The sequence below is a fragment of the Rhinopithecus roxellana genome, chromosome 17, assembly GCF_007565055.1.
Source record: "Rhinopithecus roxellana isolate Shanxi Qingling chromosome 17, ASM756505v1, whole genome shotgun sequence".
Taxonomy (NCBI): Eukaryota; Metazoa; Chordata; class Mammalia; order Primates; family Cercopithecidae; genus Rhinopithecus; species Rhinopithecus roxellana.
In genome coordinates, this window is record NC_044565.1 from 106148230 (window position 1) to 106176096 (window position 27867).

Consider the following 27867-nt stretch of genomic DNA (forward strand, 5'->3'; position numbering starts at 1 on the left):
GACAGAGTCTGGCTCTGTCACCCAGGCTGGAGTACAGTGGTGCAATCTGCAAACTTTGCCTCCCAGGTTCAAGCAGTTCTCCTGCCTCAGACTCCCAAGTACCTGGGATTATAGGCACATAAAATCACGACAGGCTAATTTTTGTATTTTTAGTATAGACAGGGTTTCTCTATGTTGGACATGCTGGTCTTGAACTCCTGACCTCAATTTATCCAGCCATTTTGGCCTCGCATAATGCTGGGATTACAGGCATGAGCCACTGTGCCTGGCCTCACATATCTTCTGGATTGCACCCCATATGTCTCTTAGATTTCCTGTCCTCTGGGCTGGTGTCATCTTCAGATTGGTCCTTGCAACATGATGCTCTGCCCCAGCATACCAGTAACTGTGACATAAAAGAGATCCCAGCACTCTGCTCCATAAGTTCTGGAAAGCCACTTAGATAACTCTTTTATGAAGGAAAGCACTCTGGCCACTGGCTGATTGAAATATGGGTAGTTTAGAAGGGGTGCTCACAGCCACTTCTTCATTTTTACCATCAATTCTTGAGTCTTTTTCAATTGAGTAACTGTTCCCCAGCCCTCACTATTCCATTTTCCCTTTTCCCTGCACCAGCAATTTGTCCTCTTTTTGCTGCCACATTCTGTGGTTGAGGTTGGTGAGGTTGCAATTCCTGGCTCTTAACCGAGAGAGCAACAGTAGATATTAAACAGAGTGGAGCACCTCAGAGGAAAACAATTTTCTTCCTTGCTAAGAATTTAAAACATCTCAATATCAGCCTGTGTTCAAGTTATTCATTTTAAAAATAAAAATTTTATGAAATAATTCAAGCATATTGACAAGTACAGAAAACAAAAATTTATACATACCACTACTCAGATGCAAACAATGTTAGCATTTTTCCGTAGCTGCGTTAATTTTTTATGAGAAAGAAATTAGATATTTCAAGAAAATTGAAGGCCTAGCTGCCACATCTTGGTTTCTTAACCTTGTACTTCCCTACAGTTAAGGAAATTTAAGCAAGTAGAACAAATAAGGCACCAAAACTGGTATGTTTATGTTCTTACTGGATTTTTATAACATTGACACATATGAATATAAGCATAAACAATATATAATATTACACTGATTTGCCAAGGAGTTTCTTCTCCATCACTGAACAAGCCAAGCAGTTTATCTCCCCTCTTCAGCATTCACATCTTTTGGTGAAAAAGAGGATTTCAGTTAGAGTATTTCTTTGTCATTCCCATAGCCTGTCAGGGCAATTTTGTAGAGAAAAAATCAACTGTTTCAGGAAAAAAGAATGCTCATTTACTAACAAAAACTACACATAAGAAATAAAACTTTGAAAGGGAAAGCCTTTCCCAAATGTGTGTTTATAAAGATTCTTTCTGTTGCCAGTACCCATTCTCAGCACTGTAGTGGAGTGTGAACGCAGCTGTTACTGCATTCATAGGATCCAGAGTAGAGGTAGGCCCACCTTGCCAGGTGTAGAGGTAGGCCCACCTTGCCAGGTGTTTCTTCCCAGTAGCACCCACTCTCACTTCCCATGATGCACTGAGTGTGGTGCAGAAAAGGAAGCATGGCCATTGTGTTCTATGTACGCAGAGGATGCAAACACTGATAGAAAACCTGTCTCCAGGATAAAAAAGCAAGAAGGTAATGAAAGTGGGCAATGGTAATGGAAGTGGGAATAGCAAACGACCTTCATGGGTCTGAGCATTTAGGACAATGTTTGTCCTATATGAAAAAACACAGCTCCATATATTTTATATTTTCATTTATGTGAACATGTTAAGTTATAGGATTTAGCAAGAAATTGGTCTGGAAGTGAATATCCTGATACAGGTGCCACCCTTTCTAATTTTTTTCTTCATTTAATACTGGACTATCACAATGCATACCTGCTCTGTTTGATGTATTTCACCATCTATCACCAGGACATAGCTTTGGACCACAGCCTGGAAACACGTCCTGTGTCCAAAGGATGAGAGATCATCATGGCATAAATCCCAATTTTCCATCCCAGGGGTAATGTTTGCATTATTCAACACTAAGTTTTTGCTTGGTCTGATAGCAATGAGGTCCAATATTATGATGCTCTTTTTTGTAGAAATAAATTAGTACTATATATTTCTGGTTACACAAAGGAATCAGTAAAGGTGATCTACAAGTTCCTGCCTATGATTTTATAGGTTTTTAAGCATTTAGCTGGGACCAGTGTTTTAAGGGCCACAGAATGACAGGCAACTTGGTTCATACCCATTTTCAAGTTATCTAAATAATGGTCTACATTTACAATTTTCCTCACCTGAGCAAGTGCAGCACTTCGTTACAGCTTGCTTACTTTATGAATCATTACTTAATTTCTAAATGCTGACATTGACACAGTCCTACAGCATAAAGTTGCTGTTCACCACTCTGTATCTCCTGATCCTTAAGGAAAAAATGTGAGGTAATGAGAAAAAATAGAGAGTCTACCTCTCCTAGATTTCTATGTTTCTTTATGGCATGGTCACCTACACATAACGCTTGATTCAGAATTTCCAGTTTTTTTTAACAAAAAGATTTTTTTTTATTTCCCAGAAGTTTTGAAATGACCTGTTGTAAAACAAAAAGGATAATTTAGAGGAATGCTAATGTAAAACTTCCTGAAAAACAGTACCAGTTCTGAAATTCATTGAGAAATGAGTAATTTGAGACTGAGTGTAGCATACTAAAATAAAGACTTTACGGCAAAAGATGGAAGAGCACTATTGTCACCCATTTATGTTTCCATGCTGTAATTTCAGACAAAATTTTGTGAGGCTAAATGGCCTTGTTTGAGTTGTAACATTGGATCCTCTTTACCTAAGGTCTTGAGAGACAGACATTTCCTTTATAATCCATGACAATAATCCCCTGGGATCCTTAAAGAGCTTATTATCCACAGCCCTGCAGTATCCCCTTCATTGTATTTCTTTACTCCATTCAGGCCATCCAGTGTCTCCTGTATTAAATATTTTTATGCTTACAAAGCCCTTACTTGGACAAAGAGCACAGCATTATCTACTTGAAGGTTAGATCTGTATTTTCCCACCACTAGAGAGTAGCCTCTGAGCAAATGATTGCTGTACTACTTAATCAGTAAATAACGATCAAATATATGCAGGCAGCCATGCTTAAAACCACACCTGAAGTTATCACCTTCTCCAATCAAAATATTGAAGGGTGAATGCTGTGTTTAGAGAATCATCAATTTATGTCTATTATATGATACTACTTCAACTCCTCCAAAAGTGAATGAATTAATCCTAGCCAGAAACTTCCCTATAATCCTAGGCATCTAAAAATGGAAGAATATTTAAAAGGAAACATTTAGAAAATAAGAAAATATCCTTTGAAATAAAACCTTGGAGAGCAGAAATGAAAAATTAAAAAACTAGGCTATAAGAAAAAATTTTTTCAAAGGAATAGAAATAAGAAATTCTCCCAAAAATAGACAACTAGTCAAATAAATGGAAATTAGACAAGAAAAGTTAGAAAAGGATATTATCAATTCATCATGTTCAGCAAAACAGTTAAGAAGCCAAAGAATAAAGGAAAGGGAAATAATCAAAGAAAATATACAAGAAAACACTGAAGGATAAGATTGTACTGACTGGAAGACATAGAATGACTGGCATCCATAAAGCAAATAATCAACTTCAGAACTCCAGAAATAAGGGATGATCTTAAAAATATATATATGAAGAATATATTTAGGCATCAAGTCTAACACAGGATGTTTTAACAGTAATGCAGAAAGTTAGAAGATAGTGAGATGATGATGACTTCTGACCAAGAATTCTAGTGGCTAAACTCCCAATCATCTGTAAGGCAAAGGCAGGCTAAAAGAAAAGCTTGGGAAATTTCCAGGAGGATATCTGTGCAGCAAGCTTAGAGAGCTGCCCACGCAGACAAATGAAGGATATATTAAAATTAAGAAGTAGAACTGATAAAGTGTGAAGTATGCTTAATTTTTATAAGAGTCTTAGAGTTCTGGCAGAGAGTTTGGCAATGAATTAGTGAGAGATACATAGAAATGTAAATAGATAAAAAGAAAGTGAAACAATAACTAACTCTAGGAAAAATGAAAGTCTAAAAATACAATGAAAGGTGATCATATTTTTCTTTGTGGTTTAGGTAGGAAGAATCTGTAAATAGTCATGATTTCTTAAAATATGATTCAATTATTTTTGTAGGATATGGGAAGTGAGGTGGTGTGTGTGTGTGTGCGTGTGTGTGTGTTTATACACTTAATAAACTGTACCATTAATAGAAGTACATTGCATTCTATTTACTGTAAGGTTAATGGAAGTAAATTCTCATTGCCCAGAATGGGAAACCAGGTGATGGTATTTAAAATATAAAAAAATTATCTACTAAGTGGAGAAGAATATTAGTCCAAATGACGGAGACAAATAATAAAGGTACAAATCTTCCCAACTCGGAATTCACATTATTTACTCACTGAGGATTTTTTTTTTTTTTTTTTTTTTTTTTGAGACGGAGTCTCGCTCTGTCGCCCAGGCTGGAGTGCAGTGGCGCGATCTCGGCTCACTGCAAGCTCCGCCTCCCGGGTTTACGCCATTCTCCTGCCTCAGCCTCCCGAGTAGCTGGGACTACAGGTGCCCGCCACCATGCCCAGCTAATTTTTTGTATTTTTAGTAGAGACGGGGTTTCACCGTGGTCTCACTCTCCTGACCTTGTGATCCACCCGCCTCGGCCTCCCAAAGTGCTGGGATTACAGGCGTGAGCCACCGTGCCCGGCCAAGGATCATTAATATAGACATATTTAAGACTTTCTCCAGGCTTGCTGATACTCTTTACTTGATGATCTTGGTATATTTTTGGTATGCTATTTAAATATGCATGGTATAGTATGTCTCAGGATTATAATAAAATATTTCTCTGTAAGGATTATGTTTAGATATTTTATCCCCAAAAAATTAGATGAATTTTATTTTATTTTGCATGCCACAGGAAAAAAAAAACACTTCCTTCTCAGTTGCATTATATTGTAATGAACTCTCCTCAGATATTTCAACTTTGAAAATTGTTAGCAGTAAGGTAATCACAGTCGTTTTAAGTCTTTGTCATTACAGATGGGCTTTTTGTTTTGTTTTGTTTCTACCCTGAGGCTTCCTTGAAAACACTTGCAAATCACCAACAAGCCACAGTCTTCATCTTCAGCAAAAAATAACTTTCTCAGAGCTCCATGGTAAATAACTAAACCAGGTACTCATAGGCACAGGCATTTGATGGCATCATCAGGAAAAATTTGAAACTATGCAGTGGACTGGGTCAAGATTTCCAGAACACTAGTCAAGAAGCAGATGAATTTATGAGACTGCTAACCCAAGATGAGCAGAACAGTAATTAATTACATAGGACTGAATGAAATGATGAAGAATGATCATGGACTTTGCTTGGAGTATTGCTGATGCTTTAATGGTACACTTTCTAAATACAAGGAAGCTTTTATCTGTTCTCGTAGGACATCTATAACTTAGCAATTTAATGGACTTTGATTGTGCTAACAAAAATGAATCATTTATCCTTTTTTCCCTGCCTGACCCTTCCGGAACCCAGCAATTCTTATTTTCATGGCAATATAGTTATTTACATACATTTAGTAGGAATCTGTTCTGGTTAACAGAATATAATTTAAAGCATTGGTTCAAGGTCCTGCCTGAGACATTGTATTTTAAAATGATAGTCACTCAGGTATGACCAGACATTTTTAAGGAACTAATGTTGACTTACTAGAGTCAGTGCTTTCAAAGCCATCTTGGAAAAGCCATACATGACTTCTATGTTTCCAAATGTCTCAGTAAAAAACCGAGATCATTTCCTGGCAGTTTTAATAAATTTAACATATTTTAGGTCCTTGAGAAGAGAAGAATTCACCCAAAACTAGAAGTAAGTACTGCTGCTGAAGTGTAATGGCTTGCTTTCCAAGAAGGTTTACAAGTCTAATCTAAGATTCCTTATGGAAACTTCCTACCAAAAAAAAAAAAACTTTAAAATGCCTATATGGCAGATTGTCCTTTTTCCTGTATCTGTGAAATAATGAGACCAGCCATGTGTTATTAGCTTGTGGTCAAGAATGTTCTTTCTTTGAGATTGCCTTTGATCAAAATGAGGAATGGGGGTGACTGTAGGGATAAATGTTGTCTTTTAATAGAAGACTCTAGCAAATTTGCATTCATTTCCTAAGGATGCTGTGATAAGTACTACAAAGGGAGTGACTTAAATTTATTCCCTAACAGCTCTGAGGGCTAGAAATCTGGAATTGTGTTAGTAGGTCTGTGCTCCCCCTGAGACTTAGGAAGAATGCTTCAGTGCCTCTTCTAGCTTCACATGGTGGCCAGTAACCCTTGGCTAGCATGGCTTGTGAGATGCATCACTCTCATCTCTGCCCATCCTCACAGGGCCTTCTGCCGTGTTTGTGTGTGCGTGTGTGTGTGTGTGTGTGTTTCCCGTTTGACCTTCTGTGCATTTGTGTCCAAATATCCTCTTACTTTAAGGACACTAATCATTGAATTATGGACCATTCTAATTGATATGGTCCCATTTAACTTGATTACATCCCGCAAAGGCCAAATTGTAAAGTAAATCATGTCTCCCCACCAATTTCATACTTTGAAGCTCTAAATACCAGTGGAGCTATATTTGGAGGAAGAAAGTGATTAAGGGTAAAAGTGGTCATAAGGGTGGGCCCTTGATCTAATGGGGTTATTGCCAGTCTAAGAAGAGACACCAGAGAGCCTGTTCTCTCTCTTCACAATCACACAAGGAAAGGTCATGTGAGGACACAGCAGGAAGGTGAACATCAATAAGCCAGGAGAAAAGCCCTCACGAGGATCAACAAAACACTGATGATTTTGGACTTCCTAACTTGGACATGGATCCAACTTTTCCGTCTTTTCAAACATCGATGAATATCAGCTTAGAATAGAGTTCTTATGAATGTTCCTTCAGGCAAAAGGGAACCTGCTAACTAGTCAGTTCCAATAACTGATGTAAGATCATCTTCTGACCATAGCAAACCTATCAAGCTTGCTGTTTTCTCTGACTGAGTGGGGGCATAGACCTCCTAATTGCTGAATAAATATTGCTCAGTTTTTTTTTAAGTCTGTGAGATAAGTTTGCAGAATCAATAAAACAATGTCACAGAGTAGGTATCTTCATGATGCTATCAGCTTTGGGATATATATGATCTTTGAACTGCCCTCTTCCCATTTATCATCTCCTTATCCATACTGGCTTTTGAACTTTCTGAACTCCTTAGCAGGTAGGCACAGTACCTTCAATGTGAATTCCACTTCTCTTCCTCAAGAACTGTAAGAATTACATTTCTGTTGTTTATACCCCCCAGAGTATTGTATTTTGGTGCAGACTAATACAGACACTACTTCTAAATGGGATGATGTTTATAGTCACCAGAGGTTAGGATTTGAACATATCTTTTCAGGCACACAATTCAACCCACAGCATCCTTCAGGGATATCAGATTCGGATCATATTTATTATCTTTAAGCTACTTTGAATATCTTTAAGAAATGTAAATACATGATGGATAAGCAAACTGTCTTGATTTCTTCCACTGTGAAAACAGAAGACAGTTTTATTTCCTACCCATCACCTTGCACACACTATCAAGCTTTACCACGTTTTCAGGTCTTCCAGTTTCCTTCAATTTCTGTTTCCAGCCCTCCAGATCAATATTTTAAATTTTTCTCTCTCCCTCCTAACTCAGCATTACTGAGAACCCCAGCTTGACCACACAGATCCCTATCAAGAGTCTAAGTTACTCTGAGCTGGCCTTTTCCTCAAGATCTGAAGAAGTTCCGAGAGTTGAAACCTGACAACTTACTGAACCTGGAAAAACTGAAAACCAGTTAAGACTGTGCTGGATTCTCCAACATACAATCCACTGTGTGAGCTACCAAGGCTGTCTGGTGAAACACTGGCTGTTTTTCAAAAAGGAAACCATACTGTGGACAACATCACCCAGAGCAGCAACTCTTCACTTCAAGAAACTCAACAAGCAATATATATAATCCAAAGATTCCCATCCAAAGCCCTCCTGGAATCTGCTAGGCTGGATACCCTTGGGGTTCAACTCCTGGCTGTTTATTTAATACAATCTTTTATGTTATATTTATGTTTTTCACTTCAGGCATTCCACTTTTAAAATGCCTCATCTTTGGGACTGAAAACAGCTCACCATTGCCAGCATGCTCCACAGACTTTTCCACTGGTTATCCAGGGACAACACTCAGGAATCTCTGGCTCTGAAGACTATTGCACTCAGCCATCTCCAACTTCAAATTTCCCTTATCCCTGAGTTGTTCAGGGACAGTTTTTCTGAGCCTGTATTGAAACAGAGGAGAGACTGACAAGGCTAATGAAACTACATTTGACATAATTTGAGGTTGGATATACTATGATGGCTGGCCCTCAGCTTTATATGGATTTCCCTCATTATAACTTTTTTTGCTCTATCTCAGGTCCAAACCTCTGCCCATGTACTTAAATGAAAATGTACATTCCCTGCCTTCCTGTTGTTGCAACATTTGACACAGTTCCTTAAGTATCAAGACAACTCAGTGTTTTTTAGTTTTTCTCTTCGCACAGTCATCTGTCTCATGTCTTCGCATATAAAAGCTCTGCTTGACCACCTATTCCAAGAGATGTTCTGGCATAGATCCTGAGCATCTCTCTGTTGCACGAACTGCCCTTAATAAAGTATTTCCTTTATTAAGAAAACCCCGAGATGTGTCTGTGTTCAGTTACTGAGGGAAGGAGTAACAGAGTGTGAACATGGTAAATAATGTTCCCAAGGCTACAATGCTAATAAGTAATTGATTTAGAATTTTAATTGATATCTCTGACTTGATAGCCCATCTTTTCTCAATATATTATGAGGGAGGGAGGGAGGGAGGGAGGGAGGGAGGAAGGAAGGAAGGAAGGAAGGAAGGAAGGAAGGAAGGAAGGAAGGAAGGAAGGAAGGAAGGAAGGAAGGAAGGAAGGAAGGAAGGAAGGAAGGAAGGAAGGGGAGGGAGGAAGGAAGGGGAGGGAGGAAGGAAGGTGATTGTCGTTCCCTGGGCCATATTACCTATAGTGTTTCTGTAATTGGTATGAGCCCCATCATTAAGCTTTTGAGCAGCCGGTCTCACTGAATTTCCTAATGAAGTGATGAGTCTCCCTCACAAATGATAAGGAATTAACCATAATCACTGTATCAGTCAGAGCAGCCAGGAAACAGAACCCACAGAAGCAGTATTTTAACAGAGGGATTTTAATGTAAAAGATGGTTAACTAGATGTTGAAGAACCAGAAAGCAAAATAAAATAAAACACTGGGGTATTCTAATAGTAGCAATTGCAAGAAGCAGCTGCTACTCCTGAGGCTGTTGGAACAAGATGAGGGAATTGAATTCATAAAATTTAAAAGCTTAGAGGAAAAGTCCCCTGGGAAAGTAACCCAGGGTTGGTCAGGTGTTGATATCTCCAAGCAGGGCCATGAGGAAAGTGTGCACATATTGAAAAACCCAATCACTGAGTCTAACTGCTGCTACAGGAAAAGATACATTAGCAAGATTTTTGCGTATCACTCACAGGTTTGGAAGAAAGTCTGTCCTCCTTGCTGCAGCCTCCAAATAGCCCTCCTGCCTGTGTTGGTAGGGCCTGATTGGAGCCAGCTGGCAAGCATAATGTAAAGTGCAGAGTCCTAGCTCTGACCTCACAAAGCACAGCAGATGGGTGGTTGGAAGCTAAGAAATGATAGGTTAATAACTGGCACCTTCACATTCCCCAGTGGGTGAGCCTTCAATGAAGTATACAAACTATTCCCAGAATGTAGTGCCTTACAATGATTTACCATATTTTATCATGATTCTGAGAGTTGGCAATATGGGCAGTTCTGTTGGCCTCACCTGGGGTCACTCATGCAGCTGATTGGGATCCAAGGTGGCCTCATTCAGACTTTGGAATGCTGGTACCAGCTGTTGGCGATGGCATGTCAGTTCCTCTCCTAGGGCCTCCCAGGCTCCCGTGGGTGTTACTAGGCTTCTTCCCAGGAAGCTGATGGGGAACTAATGTCGGCATTGTAAGAGGTTCTAAGCAGAAGCCGCAAGGCCTTCGAGGCCTCCAGCTCACACACCTCTCCACCACATCCTATCAGATAAAGCAAGCCACAGGCCAGCCCAATCTCAAGGAGTTGGGGAAAGAGCATTTATCATTTGACGAAAGGGGCAGAGAAATCATTTTGAAAATAGAAGTGATCCAGGAAGGCAGGCTCCTTGGAACTGTGACTGCAACCAGTCTCACAGGTGGGAGAGCCTTTTATTCCTTTAGGTCACCTCCTACAGGACTTTCCTTTTCTCATCTCCTCAGCCCACCATCAGCCTAACTCAGCATTTGAATGGAGAATGGTGCCTCCTTAATGCTCCTAAGTATCAGCTGGTCTCAAAAACACAGTGTGTGAGCACCTGAAGCAGTCCGTTTTGTTTTGTTTTGTTTGTTTTTCTAGCATTCTTACTCCTCCATATAACATAAAAGCTCCTCTCTGGCTGACCTTAGAAACACTTACCAATCTCATGTCTAGGGTCCTCCCTGTTGCAAAAGTCCTCCTCCTCTCTCTCCTACAATCTGTTTGAATAGAGGCTCCAAGCCCAGATTTCTTTTAATTGGGTAGTGACTGCTGGTTACTCACAGCCCTGACCTTGAATGTACCGTTTCCAACCTCCAAAGGAATGCTGGGTGGCCTATTCACTGTAACTTGGTAAATGTGACAGACACATAGTGCTCAATTTCAAATGCATGGACATATGCACCCTATGGCCAGCCATTCCAATCTTACCTGGGCCTAGTAGTATGCCTGCAACTATGTCCAAAGGGGTGGTGGGGGGTAATTTTCAGCAGCACATGGCATGGACTACTTCTATCCCCAGAGCCAGTGTTGTGTTTCTCCCAATGCATGTGCACTCACTACTGACACCCCCATGGGGAGTGTAGGTTTCAAAGACCATGTGGCTGAGAAGCATCCACTGCAGAATCAACCTACTTCAAAGCCCTTTCCTGTCCCAAGGACCTAGCTGCCCATGGTCTAAGTCATCTGGTATAGAAGGTGTCATCTCCAGATCCCAACGGACCTATCCAAGTGCTCAACTTCCTTCTTTATGGCTGGAGATGCAAGATGCAACAACAATTTGCTTGAACTCTATAAGAAACATTCTACAAATCCCCTGATTTCTGGACACCAAAACTTTATTTAAGTGACAAATCCCTGAATCTTCTCAGAGTTTAGCCCCCGCATCCACTCTCTGGAGTGCATGTGTCTTCCCAAGACCGCCATGGCTTCTTGCTTATCCAGCCTGATCAGCGTGACATCTCAACAACTTGGATCAGCATAGTGTTCTACAGATGCACCAGATGGCTTTGTTCTCTTCTATAGCAGAGTGAAGTGGAGTAATTATAATTGTAGGGCAAGACTAGTAGTAACTATTGTCCTTGCCACATGAATTCCTACAAGACTTCTGTTCTGATCAGAGGAGAAGAGTATATTTAACAATTCAGAGCTGTGCAACATGTGCCCAGTTGGCTGTTGGAATGGATTCTAACAACAACTCTGTGTCTGGAGCTGAAGCTGCCATCAGAGCAGCAACTTAGTTGCTTGAGGTGAACTCCAGTTCTCCTTCAGGATCCAGCTTGCTACTAAAGAGGCTGCACTGAAGAGTTAAGAGGAAATATGATTAAAAACTCCACCACTCCGTGTCCCACCACAACCTTAAAGACTTTAAAATGACACTCATCTCTTCAACACAACTCCAGCCCCCTACAAGCATGCAATATTGTTATCAATTTGCTATGTAAGTGATTTGGTTGGCAGGTTCAGCTGGTTCCACATGTCCTTCTTACTTGACAGGCCAAGGGCCCAATGCAGGAGCTATCCCAATGGTCAAGTGTATTAATCAAATTATCCAGTCAGGGACTGGGAAGAGAACTGCTGGGTTGGTCTGCAGAATTTAGCTGGAATTCACCCAGGACATTAATTATTACATAACCCTATAAGCTCCTACTTTAACAAGGGTCAATGATGATGCTTTGGCTCTTTGGGTATCAATGTCACCTTAGACCCATGTCCAACTGTCCTCAAAAAGTCAAGGGTCAGCAAACATATTTTATATAATGTTAGTTGGTGAATAGTTTAGGTTTTGCAAACCATAACAATTAGGAGTCTGCAATTGTAGCATGAAATCAGCCACAGACAATATGTAAATGAATGGAGATTGCTGTGTTCCAATAAAATTTTATTTGCAAAAACAGGTGCCTGGCTTGATTTGGTTCTCAGTCCATAGTGTGCTGCCCCCTGCTCTAGGCAATCTCTTCCTCTTCATATCAAGTCACCCAAGTAAATGTCCTAAGTTCTCTTCAAAGAAGAACTATGTACACACAGGATACCACAGAATACTTGAAGGTTTCAAATTCCTTTCTGCTAGCAACACAAATATTTCTTCAATCATTGTTTTCCAGAGATGAAGACACAAAGACATTATGAGAAAACAAAACTACAGACTAACATCCTTTATGAATTTAGGTTGAAAAATCCTCTACAAATACTAGAAAACAATCTAGCAGAATCATAAAAAGAATTATATACCACGATCAACTGAGATTTATTACAGGATTTGACAGAGGTTCAATAAATGAAAATCAAACATTGTAATATTCTACATCAATAGAATAATAGATGAGAAAAACTACATAATCATATTGACTAATTTACAAGATACATTTGAGAAATTCAGTATCTCTTCATGATAGAAACACTGAACAAACTAGGAATAGAATATTCAGCAAGCATAAATCCAAAGAGAACCACACCATGACACAGTATAATTGAATTTTCTAACATCATTCACAATGGGAGAATCTTTTCAAATTGTAACTTTTGTTTTTATTTTATTTTTAAAATTAATTTATTTTTAATTGACAAAAGGTATATATTTATTATGTACATTATGTTTTAAAAATGCATACATTGTGGAATTGCTAAATTGAGATTTTTAATATGTGCATTACCATATGTGCATATAATTATTATTTTGTATGTGTGTGGTGAGAACCCCTAAAATTTACTGTCAGTGTTTTCAAAAATACAATCTATTGTTATTAGCTATGATCCATATTGTACAATAGATCTCTTGAATTTACTGTTCCTAGCTAACTGAAAAAACTATAATCTCAGAAGTAGCAAGACAAAACAATTTGCTGCATATGAAGGGCTTCCTTAAGATTATCATCCAATTTCTCATCAGAAAGATTCCAGGCCAGAAGGAGGTGAGGTCATATGTTCCAAGTCCTGAAAGAGACAAATTGTCACCAACAACACTATGCCTAGCAAAAATGACCTTCAAACATGAAGGAGAAATCAAAGCTTTTTGAAAACTAAAAAAGCTGAGTTTGTTACCAATAGACCTGCTCTGAAATAAATAATAGAAGGAATCCTTCAAATTGAAAAACTGGATGCTAGAAAGCAACATGAAGCTGTATAAAAATATAAGATTCTGTGGTAACAATAAACACATTGACAAATATAGTAACAGAGTTTTATGTATTCACAAAGATATGGTTTGGAATTACTTATTTTTAGAAGAGAAGCAGAACAGAAAATTTTGTAAAATTTCAGAGCTGCTCTGCTCAAAGTCAAGGAAATCCACACCTTATATCAATGTGACCTGGAAATGAGACATGGAGTCAAAGGGGTTCATTTTGGAGCTGTAAGGCTTGACTATCCTGCTGAATTTTGAACTTGCATAGAACCTGTAGCCCCTTCATTTTGGTCTATTTCTCCCAGTTGGAATAAGTGTATTTACCCAATCCCTGTATCCGTATTGAACCTTAGAAGTAATTAACTTGCTTTTGATTTTACAGGCTCATAGGTGGAAGGGACTTGGCTTGTCTCAGATAAGACTTTGGACTGTTGACTTTTGAATTAATGTTGAAGTGAGTTAAAACTGGAAGACAGTTGGGAAGGCAAGGTTGATCTTGATATGTGAGGACATGAGATTTGGGAGGGGCCAGGACAGAATAATATTGTTTGGCTGTTTCTCCACCAAATATCACTCCGAATTGTAACAATCCTCATATGTCAAGGGCAGGGCCAAGTGGAGATAATTAAATCATGTGGACAGTTTCCCCCATACTCTTTTCCTGGGAATGAAGAAGTCTCAGGAGATCTGATGGTTTTTTAAATGGGAGTTGCCCTGCAAAAGCTCTCTTGCCTGCAGCCATGTAAGATGTGCCTTTGCTTCTTGTTTGCCTTCCACCATGATTGTGAGGCCTCCCAGCTATATGAAACTGTGAAGCCACTAAACATCTTTTCTTTATAAATTATGCAGCCTCAGGTATGTCTTTATTAGCAATGCAAGAACAGACTAATACACTGCATGAACTCTTTATATGTAGAGTCTAAAATAGTGAAAATCATAGAAGCAGAGAACAGAATGATGTTTGCCAGGGGTGGAAGTAAAGGAAAATGGGAAGATCTTGGACAAAGGTTACAAAATTTCAGTTATGCAACATGAATAACTTCTGGAAATCCAATGAATAGTGTGTAATTTTAGTTAATAATACTGTATCATATACTCAAAATTTATGAAAGGTCATTCTCACCACACAACAAAGAGAGAAAAAAGAAAATGGTAACTGTCTGCTGCAATGGATATATTCATTATCTTGATAGTGTTGATTATTTCAGTATATATTCTATCAAGACATCAACTTTTATACATCTAAAATATATGCAATTTTAATTAGTCAATTATACCTCAGAAAAACTAAAGTAATAAAGACCTACATGAAAGACCTAAAACTGTAAAAAACCTAGAAACAAACATAAGGGGGGAAACTCATGATACTGAACTTGGCAAGGATTTCGTGGATATGACACTAAAAGCACAGTCAATGAAAAAAATAAGCAAATGGAACAACATTAAGCTTAAAATCATTTGTCTATCAAAAGTTATATTCAACTGAGTGAAAAAGCATGGGAGAAAATACTTGTAAATTACATATGTTATAAGGAGTTACTATCCAAAATACATAAAGGAAACCTACAAATAAAACACCCAATTACAAAACAGACAAGGGACTTGAATAGACATTTCTCCAAAATGAATACCAATCGCCAACAAGCATAATAAAATATACTCAATTTCAAGCAAAACAATAAGATATCACCTCACACTCAGTAGGGATGGAAACCATAAAAACAAAACCCAAAACAGAAAAATGACTCCTCAAAAAATTGCAAATAAAACTAGTATATGATTCAGCAATCCCAGTTCTGATTAGAATTGGAAAGCAGCATCTCAAAATAATCAAAAACATGTTCTTAAAGAGATATTTTCCAACCATATTCAAAGCAAGATTATTCACAATAACCAAATGGTGGAAACAACCCAAATGTCTATCAAGGAATGAACGGACAAGCAACATATGTTATACACATAAAATAGACTAGTTTTCAGTTTTTTTAAAAAATAATCCTATCACATACTTATGCAGATGAGCCATGAGGATGTTACTCTAAGGGAAATAGGTCAGTCCTAAAACCACAAATATGGTATCATTCTATTTCTATAAGGTATCTAAAGTAGACAAATTCATAGAATGAGAAGTTAAAACTGTGGTTCCTCGGAACTGGAAAGAGAAAGAAAATGGGAATTACACTGTACACTTAAAAATGGTAAAAATGGCACATTTCTTCATGCCTTTGTGTAACCAAAAGATTAACATAAGACTCAACAATGCTTTTCCTAGGTATATACCCAAATGAATTGAAAAAGAGTTCTCAAATACTTAAGCACAAATGAACCGTTCACAGCAGCATTACTCACAATGACCACAAGCTGTATACAGCCCACATTCCTGCCAGTGGATGAATGAATAAACAAAATATGGCACATGCATACAAGGAAATGTTTTTCAGTCATAAAAGAATTAAAGTGCTATAACACAAAAGGTTACATATTGTATGAAACATCCCAAATAATTTGATTGATTCCATAGAGGCATAAGTTACAGAAGTTTCCACTTGCCCGAATTGAGGCAGGAAATTAAAGGAGTAAAGAAAAATAAAATAAAAATAAAAATAAAAAAAAACAGCAAAGAAAAGCAAGTCTTCTATATTAGGCTGACTCATGCCAAAGGCAATAGCAGGCAAAGCCAGGACCCAGGCAAAGTCTCCTTAACATCATCAAAGAAGCCAGGGCTCAAAGGAATGCACTCTAGAGACTCTCCCAGCACTCCTTCAACATAGGAAAAAGAAAACAAATTTTCTTTTCCCCTATGATATGGTTAAAGTTATGAGTTTATAGATTCCTGTATTCTGTAACTAGTAACTTCAAGTATTGTGTTTTATCTAAGCAGCACATTGAAGGTTATACGACATGCCTGAACAGGCCTAGGCTACAGCCATCTAGGCCCCATAGCGAACATTATGAGATAAGCCCATGCAAGGCACTAGAGCAAGCCTAGATAACAGTCATCTGGACTGCATAGAAAGAGTTGCATGTAATCCTGGCTTATGAATCTATCACAATTTGATTAAGAGCCTGTGTTTACCTCCATATTCTTGCTTCTGCGCCACTATGCTTTGCACTATTGTAAGCTTGTTTCTAGCTAGCCCACACCCTTTTTGAAGTGTGCATAAAGTCAAGGGCTGTCTTTGTTCTGGGCCCAGTTTTTGGATTTTAATCCGCTGGTTCTGAGTGCTCTCAATGAAATCCTCCTCTTTCACCGTGTCATCTTTCTGGTCCTCGTTCATTCCCACAACAAGATATTCACCAACACCTGGCAGTTATAGAAGTGTGTCAATTTTTCCAACTAAAATAATTGACCCAAGGTTGCTCGGCCCTTGGGTCCATGCAGTTCCTGCCTCCAAAAGAAGACCAGAGACAGCACAAAACAATGGGGCATGCAGACATGGTTTTGTGACAATTAAAGCATCTGTTCAAGTCAAGGGGACTCTATCCAAGAAAACATCCCAGTTCTGCCTACAGCAGCCCCTGGGCCAATTATCAAAATTGTTATTGGCTCAGGTCTGTCTTGACAGGGTGACAAAATGATCCAATTGGACGGGGACTGTCCTTTTAGCTGGAAAAGTCCCACTTCTTATCTTGACTGTCAATGTAATCAGCAGAACCTCTTTTTACACTCACATTTTTCCTGTTTTGATATGTTCACCCCTTCAAGAAGGCCTGTAGCAGGAGTGGTCATGTTTCACAGTGAGAACAGTCTAAATCATGCATATGCACTGGCAACTATAAAGGGAGCATTTTAATCCTCCTCCACCAGGAGTTTTCACAAAGAGACCTCATTTAGGTTTTCCACAAGATATCAGCTAAGCAGCCAAGCGTAATCATGAGATGAACCACCACATGCCCTGCATCCTTTGTCCTGGGCACTGTTCTGATGCTTCACATAATTTACATCACATGATCCTTACAACCAGCTTGCCAGACATAGAGAACCCAGCCATATGGCTTCAAAGTCATGCTCTAAAGGTCTGTGTTCTACTTCTCCAACATCAGGAACAAAAGTTTAGAAAGAGATTTAAAAGCAATGACTTTGTCTGAAAAGTATAACCGAAATTGTAGTTTGGGAATGGTGTCTGGGAGTCTTGAAAACAAGGACAGACCATGCAAATATATGGAATTTTAACAATGAACTCTGTACAATATGTACTTCACTCTACAATACTGAGTGTTACTATGTATAATGAGAAGAGTAAAATCAACAGTTAGATCAGCTCAACAGATGGAAATGTTGTTAAGAACCAGGTGAGCGGTGCAAGGTCAGAAGCTCTGGAGACTGTTCTCCCCTGCCCACACTCACTGACAACCACAGTGTGTCCCACTGCATCCACTAAGCCTGACATTCTTTCCCTGAAATACACACACACACACACACACACACACACGCGCACACACACACACAGAGCGAGGGGACATGGAGGCTTCATGGTTTTATTATAGGCCTTGTAGTTTCCTAAAATGAACTTTCTTCTACACCAATTTTAACTATGGATTCAGTGAAGAGGCAGAAGAATGTTTTCTACTGCATAAAAGGGAACAGGATGAAATAATTGTGCATGTTCCCGTCCTGTGAACTGGTCTGGGAAGCCCTTCAGTATAAATACGGACTCAATGGGATAATTAATAATGAATTATTGGTTTGTATTCACTCATGTTGGACCTGTTCATTTACATTCTGAGTAGCTTTTGTCAAAAGTGGAGCAGGGACCCTCAACTTTGTGGTATCTGCAGAGAGCAAAGCCAGGACTAGATTTGTACCTTGGCAAGTACATCAGGATCCAGTGGAGGCAGGACACAGCAGCAGATGCAAATTCCTGCCCTGGTATCCACCTACTGTAAGCCTTACCCCAGCCTGACACATTCACCCCACCCATCCTCCCAGATTTATAAGCTCTGAACAGTCAGCACCATCCTCACCTGCTGTGCTCTTGCTTGCGCAGTGTCCAAGAGCTAAACCTGGCCCTGGGTTTCCAGGAACCGGTTTGACTAAAGGCAGCAAGCTGCTTCCTCTGGTCCCTGAGATACCAGGTAAGCCTTGCCCACTTAGACAGTCTCATGCTAGTGTCTGACGACCACCAGACCCTAGAAAAGGGTAGGGATATTCAACCCTTATTAATCATATCAAAAATAGCTTTCGGGTCTTCAGACTTGGTGGCTGCAAATAAAACTCAGGTAAGTTGTAAACTGAATGCCTCATGCATCTTCAGAAGGTGTTGGGTCCTGAGGTAACAGTGAAGCAGAAATCTAACTCTATTGATATCTTTCCCTGATGGGATGAGAGAAAGAAGGAGATACTAAATGCATGTCTGTGTGTACAACTGTGTTATGCTGCTGCAGCAGACTAGAGCTGCAACCCATGGGAAGTGGACACTGCATAGCTGTTGAGGCCTTTACCTTCAGATGGTGACAGGCCAGGAGGCAAGGCTCAGGTTTATTTATTATTCGGTGAATGACTTTAGCCCTCTAAGCCTCAGATTCACTATCTCCAACATAATTACCTACTCAAAGTTACAAAAATTAAAATAAGAATTTCTGCAAACTATTCATTACAGATTAATCTTTTATAAATTATACCTATTGTATTGTTAACATCAATAAGCAAAATACCATGATTTTTTAAATTATATTTATTTTTTAATTGACAGCCAAAAATTATATATATTTCTTATGTGCAATGCAATGTTTTCAAATATGCATACATTCTGGAATGGCTAAATTGAACTAATTAACATATTATAAATCAAAGAAAATTACTGAGTCATATCCCAATCATTTATTTTGTATGTGTGTGGTTTTAAGAAGTGGAGAGTTTAAGAGGCAAGAAAGAAGGGAGAAGAAGTAAGGAAGAAACTCCCCTGCACACAGACAGTTCGGGGTGGAGGGAGCTCCAATGTTGATAGAGGAGACCCCACATGCAGCAGATACCAGTCAGTTACATGAGGAAGCTGGAGGAAGTGGTATCTGATTTCCATAAGGCTCAAGAGATTAGTTTGACCAGGCATGTCATTCACATAGCCCACAAAAAAACTGGCCCTCCCACCCTAGCCTTTCAATATGCAAATTCAGGGTGCCATGATGTTCTACACACGTGGCGATATGTGGGGATGATCATCCTGCCAGGCACATTTGAGTCAAGGCCAAGAGGACAATGGTGGGAATCCCCATGTTGGTGGACCCAGTATCTAATGGCTGGCGTTTGCATAACAAAGGTTCTCAGCCTGGTTCTAAGAGCCACCACTTTCCTGCTAGAAAAGAAACATTTCTGGAGCTGCTCTAAAGGAGACAAAAAATCTCCAAGGACCCCTTTTCCTCTCTATCTGCCTAAAATTTTTTCTTAATAACTCTTATAACACTGCCCCCTGTGGAGATCTCACCCTAATTGCTATTAGGAGGTTTTGGATGATGACTCTGACTACTCCCTGCTGAAAAGGGGCATTGAATGGGGAAGAGCAGTGAAGGCTCCTCCTGTGGTCGATCTTAGGATTCTCAGAAGAACAGCGTGTCTATGCGTGTTTCAGTTTGTGGCACCATTTGGAGTTTGATTGCTTGTAGTTGAGAAAACACAATTCAAGTTACAGTGTTGAGTATATAGGGTCAAAATATTAATACAAGTCATATAAGTGAGAGAGGGCTAAATAAAGGAGTTAACCAATTCCACAAAGAAGACTGGAATTCATTAAGAGAGGGATTGTAGCCACCTGGGGCTGAAGCCTGCATTTTCCCTGAGCTTCTCAATAATTTTGATTTGATCTTTAAATACCTGTAACCCTATTGCAAATAGTAGAATGAGTATAGCAATTCCCATAAGTGTGGTGGAGTAGATAATTTCCATCTAAAATTGTACTTCCCAAGACATAGAATTTCCTTTGGGGGGTCTATGAACCTTCTTGGTTTTGTTTTCCCAAACAAAGAAACCTCCAGGTTATGGGCACCCTACTTAATTTTATTACCTGGCAGAATTTGCAGGATCATTGCCTGGAACTGGAATATTGATTCATATTTTTACATTAGCCATCCCTTTTTGTTTCTTCCAAGCTGCAGGAGATACAGCTTGATTCACAGGAATAAGCAGAGTTAATCTAAAATGTAGGCAAAAAACTTAAAAACAATGAAAGAGACTGGGACTTAATGACAAATGTATGATGACATTTGGAACACAATTCCTCTCTCCAGTCCTCATTTTTGGTAAAAACAAATTATGATGAGACCACGTGTGCTGTGGGTAGAATACATTTTAGTCTTATACTTGGCCTGATTGTTTGTATAATGTGCAGCAAGAATGGTTATTTCTACATAGGCCTTTTGGATTGACTTTGATGAAACTCTGTTCCACAAGGAATTTCAGATAAGAACTTTAAAGCTGAGCCCAGCCATGGGTTTGTATCCTCCAATACCTGTGAGTTGTGTGAGTCTCTCTCTTGAGGTCCCAAGATAAACAAGGGGTCCCAGACCTGTTACAAAGTGACATTCTTGACTGACCACAGGATAGGAAACCTGTTCCAGACTGCGTAGACAAGGTATGAGGCCAGTTCTCCCCAAGTGGCTTTACTGGTTCTGCATGTCAAGCTTGATTCCCTTTAAGCACACCCTTTCAGTCAAATCATGTGTAAAATTACCAGTTTTTCCAATTGTGTCATGTTGACAAAGAAAAATGGATTATTATTGCACTGATGCAAGCAACTGTATTACCATAAGTTAAGAGTACTCACAGATAGTCTCCAAATTCTAGAGAAAGCAGGCAGAGAAAAATAAACTTGCTCCAAATTTGGTTCATAGTAGTGTAGGTTACTCAATTATTAAAGGCCATAAATAGTTAAAAATAAGTTTCCTTGATGCTACAAAACAAAACAAAGATCAGCAATATTCCAAGCAAAAGTTAAAAAGCTTGTTTTAACTTTCTGAGTGCAGTCCACTTATTTAACGCTTGTCTTGCTTGATATTTGAGGAACAAAGCAAGACAACTATATGCGAATAACAATATTTCCGAATAGTTACAGTTAAAAACATGACTGAGGCCAGGAGTGGTGGCTCATGCCTGTAATCCCAGCACTTTGGGAGACCGAGGTGAGTGAATCATGAGGTCAGGAGATCAAAACTATCCTGGCTAACACGGTGAAAACCTGTCTCTACTAAAATTACAAAAAATAAGCTGGGCATGGTGGTGGGTGCCTGTAGTCCCAGCTACTCAGGAGGCTGAGTCAGGAGAATGATGTGAACCCAGGAGGTGGAGTTTGCAGAAAGCAGAGATGGTGCCACTGCACTCCAGTTTGGGTGACAAAGCAAGCCTCTGTCTCAAAAAAAAAAAAAAAAAAAAAAAAAAAAAAAAAAAAAAATCACTGGAAACCCTAGTTAGTAAGCAATTTTAATTATATACCAGGTGTGGATTCTAGGACCCAGACAGAAATGCAGACAAAGTTTGACTTTTCAGGATCTGGCTCCATGTGTCCCAGGCCTTACTCATTTGTAAAGCAGGCAGTATACAACCTGGGAACATTTAGCAACCCTGGTATCTAAGTTATACGATTCTGACTACCTATTTGCATTTTGACGACACTTGCATTCTACCAGTAATTCTTAAGAGGATTTTTATTTCTTACAGCCATGTGAACTAAAAACCTATTTGATTTAAGCGATTATTTTTCATTAAGCCAATTAATTAGAGCTCTTTTTATAGACATTACACACAATACATATATAGCAGCACAGACAGAAGATTCAGCACTTGTTAAGATTTTTCATTTGCCAGTTTTTTAATGGGATTACCAGCTTTAGGGTGGAACCCTTGGAGGAGCAGGGTCAGGTACCATGCAATTTTTAGGGCCTAACAAGCAGACACAGCTGAAGGCAATTAGCCCATCATCCATCGGAGTCTTATTTTTTAGGGGAGGGTGGGGATGTTTTCATATCTTTCAGGTGGCCAAGAGCATGCTTCTCTGATTTGTTACTACTATCAGCCTTCCTTACAGAGTATTTTCTACCAGGTTATTAAACAGCAAATCTCTCTCATAATGTGAAGTAACGTGAAACCCCCAAAACATAAGCAGTATATAACACACTACATAACAGAACAGAGACTTTGATTTTGAGAGGAAACTATCTACTTTTAATTTAGGGGTTTCATGGGAAAAACAGAGGGCTTTTTATTTTCCCAAAACAGGATCTGTGGCACCTCCTGTTTTTCCTAAGGAGTCCCATGCTACTGGAAGTTATCTTTGGGCCTCTCATGCATGCGTTAGCAGTGATAAGACAAAATTTGGAGAAAAATGATTCAGTTGACTGAGAGGAAAATAGGCTTTTTCCAGGAAAAGTTTTAAATATACCTATAACTTGAATATCCATTTTTAATTGAGCTGAGCACTCTTTAAGAAAATACTTTTAAATCCCTTTTTACTCGACTTTAGCCATGCCAAGCAGTTAAGATTTTCGACTTTTCAATTTTACAATTTCACTAACAGGTGAAACCACTGAGGCTTAATTAGGTTTTGATTTAATCCTGAGTGTGCAAGGTATTTTCAAAGGGGGGATAAGCAGCTTTTGAAACTATCATTGCAAAACTGTAACTGAGACAGTGAAAGAGATCTGACCCAAACAACTCCATTTTTATTTCCAGTGCCCAAGCTGTCCTTCCCCATCCCTGGGCATAGGCTTCACCAACTTTGGAAGGACCCTGGTTTACAGTTTATAGTTTAAAACAAAGATGGTAACAGCTCCTTCTTAAGATGTAGTTCCCTCTTGCCTGGGGACCAGACCAAGGAACTAGCCGGAAGATTTGAAACCATGGCTTAGGAGTCAGGCACCTAGAGACTATGAGATTTTGACCCTCCCTAAACTGCTTTCAAGATCAGTGCTAAGATATTTTGTAAAATCGGCCCTTGATGAATCAGCTGGCACCACTCAGATTGACAAACTGGCTTACAGGATTTTTTGGCCCTGAGTCCGGAACTGACTTAGCACAAGAAGACAGCAACCATTGTAAAATTGCGGAGAGTAAAATGTACTATTGCCATGTAGTTACAGATCATGTCTACAAGGACATGAAACAACATGGAGGCCTGTAGCCAAGTTTGTTACTGACTGTTATGTTGGGCTGGCTTGAACAGCAGGTTTGTGGGGTCCTGGGTCTGCATCCTAACCCAAGGTACCCTTTCTTTGACAGAACCATACAGAAAGGCAGGCAAAGCACACCAAATTGTCTACAGCTTAAGACCAACCTCAAGAATCCTTTTTCATTAATTATAAATTCACGAAGAATATAAACCATGATCCTTATTATCCCCTTTACTGGCTTGCGCAGGGAGAGAGAAGCCAAAAGCCCCACTGATGAGAAATTTTTACCCTTTTGCAAGCTTATCAGGCTTCGGGTTTCCCTTTCCCCAGCTCAACTCTAAGGCAAGCATTTTAACGTTTGGAAAATTAGCTTTTCTCAAGTTAGAAGAACATTATAAAAGAGAAGCCATTATAAACCACAAAAGAAGAAAAAATACCATAGAAAGTAGTTCCAATTAGGGTTGTTACGAGGTATTTCCTCTCTTGCTATTGGGAATAGTGTTTCCTCTATTTTTTTTTTTTTTTGCCTTCCCTATTTTTTTCTTTTCCATTTTGGCATACTATAGAAGACATATTACTTATTTCCAGAAATCTCTTTTGCTTGCAGGGCTGCCTATTTTAGCTGCAGTTAGGGTTTGCCTTAGGAGCAGCATAACTTTCCTCCATGAGAGGGCAAATACCTGAATTAAATTTTGCCAAGCTGGTATATAGCTAGAAGTGGTCAGAAAATCGGCCTAAGTCTGCCTTTACTTGTCTAAAGTCCTGCAATGAGAAGGGAACTTGAAGGGGCCCCAAATAAGAGAATCCTCAGATGGTTCTCCTGGAACTTGCTTTTCTACTTTTGGGGAATTATTCTCTTTGGGCCTGCCTGATATGATTGCTGAAAGAGCTGGGTTGATTTTGCAACACTTGCAAAGGTCTAGTAAAAAGGCCATACTCTTGTGCAATAGGAAATAAGCCATTTTTTCTTCAAAGGTTCAAGGTTGAAGGAGTCCCAGGGCTTCAAAATACACCCCAGGGGGTTGCATGTTGAAGATGATCTGTTACCCATCTAGAAAGAGAAGTGGGAATAAAGGCGTCCTTTCAGTCTCCTTCCTCTCAGTATGTGATCCAGGACGGAGAAGAAAACAGTAGAAGGCATTCCCCAACTATTTTCTCTCTTTGGCTCTTGAATCCTGGCACCCTCTTAAATGTACCAACCATGATAGCAGACGTGACCCTCCAAGTCATGGCCTTAGAGGAACTAAACTTTTAGGCTTTAGCCTTTTATTTCCCTTTGACCTCCTAGACTTGCGTGGACCTGTGTGCCCTCCAAAAAAAAAAAAAAAAAGAGTTTCAAGAATTATCACATAATTGGGCAAGGCCCCTTTAAGTGAGGGGGCATGCGAGATTGAACTCTATATCCTGCTATGATGGCTAAAGCATTTACCCATAGAAAAAGGGTTCTGGCTAACTTCTGGACTTAGAATCCCCACTAATTAAGCACTGTTTGAATAGGACACAGAATAGGTGCCTTAAAGGAATGCAGGAACTGAATGGCCATTTTCCTGCCAATGGGGCAATATCAAGACTAACATTTGGCTACAGAAGACATTTTACTGCTAACTGCTGAAGGCAGAAAAGTCCCCTTCCCAGAAGATGCCTAGAGCCGGATTTCTAACAGTGTGAAAGGAGGCTGCAGTCTCACTGTGAAAAGAGGAACAGTGTGCCTCATGTAGAGGATTTTTTTTTCACTAGGTGCCTTAGAAATATCATGTGTTCACCAGAGAAATCATAGAGAGAGACGTTTACTGAGTTTCTGACTGCTGTGATTCATGATCTTTTCCAACATACCTGTTTCCCTGAACTGTAAATATTCTTGAACATTAGAAACACAGAGAGGGGTTAAGAGACCGCGGATAATAAGAGAAAGAAAGTTTGGCGACAGGATAGCTGGAAGAGAGCCTTGAAATTAAAGGACAGATTTGAAGTTGAGATTCACTCCATGCTTGCCAGCCTGATAAATAAATTCCCTTTCCCAGCCAATGCACCAAAATGATACAGCTCCAATGAGTGGAGGAACATCAGGGCTATTGTCTCACATGAATTAGATAAAGTGACACGTACACACGTGGGGTAGATTTAAGGATCAGAGAGTTTAAATAGGCAAGAAAGAAGGGAGAAGACAGAAGGAAGAAGCTCCCCTGTACAGAGAGAGAGAGAGAGAGAGAGAGAGAGAGACTCCAAATTTGAAAGAGGAACACCCGCCACCCAATTATTTCTGAGAAGTTTCTTTTGCTAAGATTAAGGATGCATCCAGGAAAAAGGGACACATAACCACAGGTAATACCTGTTGACGTGTGGTCCATGCTTTTTCCAGAGAGAGTTTTGGGGCTTCAGTATCTCAAGAGAAAACAGCAGGCAGAAAGGAAAGAGAAAAAAAGGAGAGTAGATATAAGAAGCAAGAGTTGCATCCCGTTGAGTCTTTTGATTAGTTTCTCAGAATCCACATTGTTCAAGTGAAAGGAGCAGGTAGCAGAATAGTCGATCATGCAGTCATTTCATGAATCTGCCTTTTCACATAAGTTAAATGAGTGAATAAAATGATGAGTGAATAAAATAATTATAGAGAGTAGGGAGCAGCCAGATAAACATTTGTTTCAGGTGAGTGGAGGGATGACCTTCAGTTATGTCCTTTGCCTGTGAAGGTAACGCTTCATTGACATTTTCAGGGTGAATTTCAACAGACCTGCCATAGGGTAAAGATCTTGGAGACCACGGGGAATTTTCTTCTGAGGAAAATGTGAGGGAAGTATGTAACTATCTGCTCAGGGACAAAAGGGGCGGGAGGTTTGTCTGACCCATTTCCCTTTGCCTGATTTTTCCCTTTGGCTCAGTGACTTTGAGATTCAGAGGTTTTCTTTCCATTTCACATTTTCTCCATTTTTTTTTTCAAACTTTCACTCTTTTCGTGCAGGCTGGGGTGCAATTAAATGGCACGATCTCGGGTCACTGCAACCTCCAGCTCCCAGGTTCAAGCGATTCTCCTGCCTCAGCCTAACTACGGGTGTGCACCACGATGCCCGGCTAATTTTTGTATTTTTAGTAGAGACGGGATTTCGCCATGATATAAAGCTTATGAATTTCTCTATTTGCCTCTCCTCTTGTTCCAGGTTGGATGCTAATTAAGTTTTTCTTTCTTTTTTTCTGAGACGGAGTTTCATTCTGTTACCCAGGCTGGAGTGCAATGGCGCGATCTCGGCTCACTGCAACCTCCACCTCCCATTCATAAGCTTTATATCTGAGGAATGAAATTCATAGGGAAACTTAGAGAAATTCAAATTAATGAGGGAGGAATGAAGTCACCTTTTAAGTTCAGAAAATCAAGAAACCACAGAAGTCAGAGCCACAACAATTATTGTACAGAAACTGCCATCTCCTTGCTCTGTCAACACTTGTTTTGTAGCCCACACTTTCGGTGAAGGTGCAAATTTGAGAGTTCCAGCAAAATGTAGGGATTTTAGTTCAAGTGATTCTCCTACCTCAGCCTCCTGAGTAGTTGGGATTACAGGTGCCGGATATCACACCCGGCTAATTTTTCTATTATTAATAGAGACAGAGTTTCACCATGTTGGCCAGGCTGCTCTCAAACTCCTAACCTTAGGTAATCCACCTGCCTCAGCCTCCCAAATTGCTGGGATTACAGTCGTGAACCACCACGCTCAGCCTGAAGATGTGTTTTACAGACTCACACATCTGCCTCCTCCTGTCTAGTTAAAGTTACCATCATCAACAATAACAGCAATAGCAGCATTCATAGCACTTATTTAGTAAACGATGACATTCGGTTAATATTTGGTTCATCCAGCATTGTGCTAACTTCTTTTCATTATTTTTTCATGCAATCATTTTAAATCCTGTGAGACACAATAAATCCTAGCCTCACTTATAGATGAGTAAAATTATCCTTAGAAATATTAAATATGATGAACTTCTAATTTCCAGTCTAAGATAAAAGAAGCTTGAAGGACACTCCTGTCTCTATAACAAGAAAAAAATTGAACTGAATATCCTCATAAGTTATTCAGATAATCAAGTTTATGGGGTAAACAGCTGTGCCAAAAACTAGACAGACATGTGAATACAGAGAATCTCAGCTGAACAGAAGAAGAAGCCCACAGCTGCAGTAGGTGTAGGGATAGAACAACTTA

General features: G+C 39.5%; 1 protein-coding gene across 2 annotated transcripts in view; it reads left to right on the plus strand.

The window, feature by feature from the left end:
• Positions 1-18542: 18542 nt before the first annotated feature.
• Positions 18543-27867, plus strand: part of LOC104666527 (sulfotransferase 1C3) — a 110253-nt gene continuing 100928 nt past the window's right edge. For both annotated transcript variants that reach the window (XM_010368611.2, XM_010368604.2), the window contains exon 1: positions 18543-18658. The gene's annotated coding sequence lies outside the window, so the exon portion shown is untranslated. The remainder of the gene's footprint in view (positions 18659-27867) is intronic.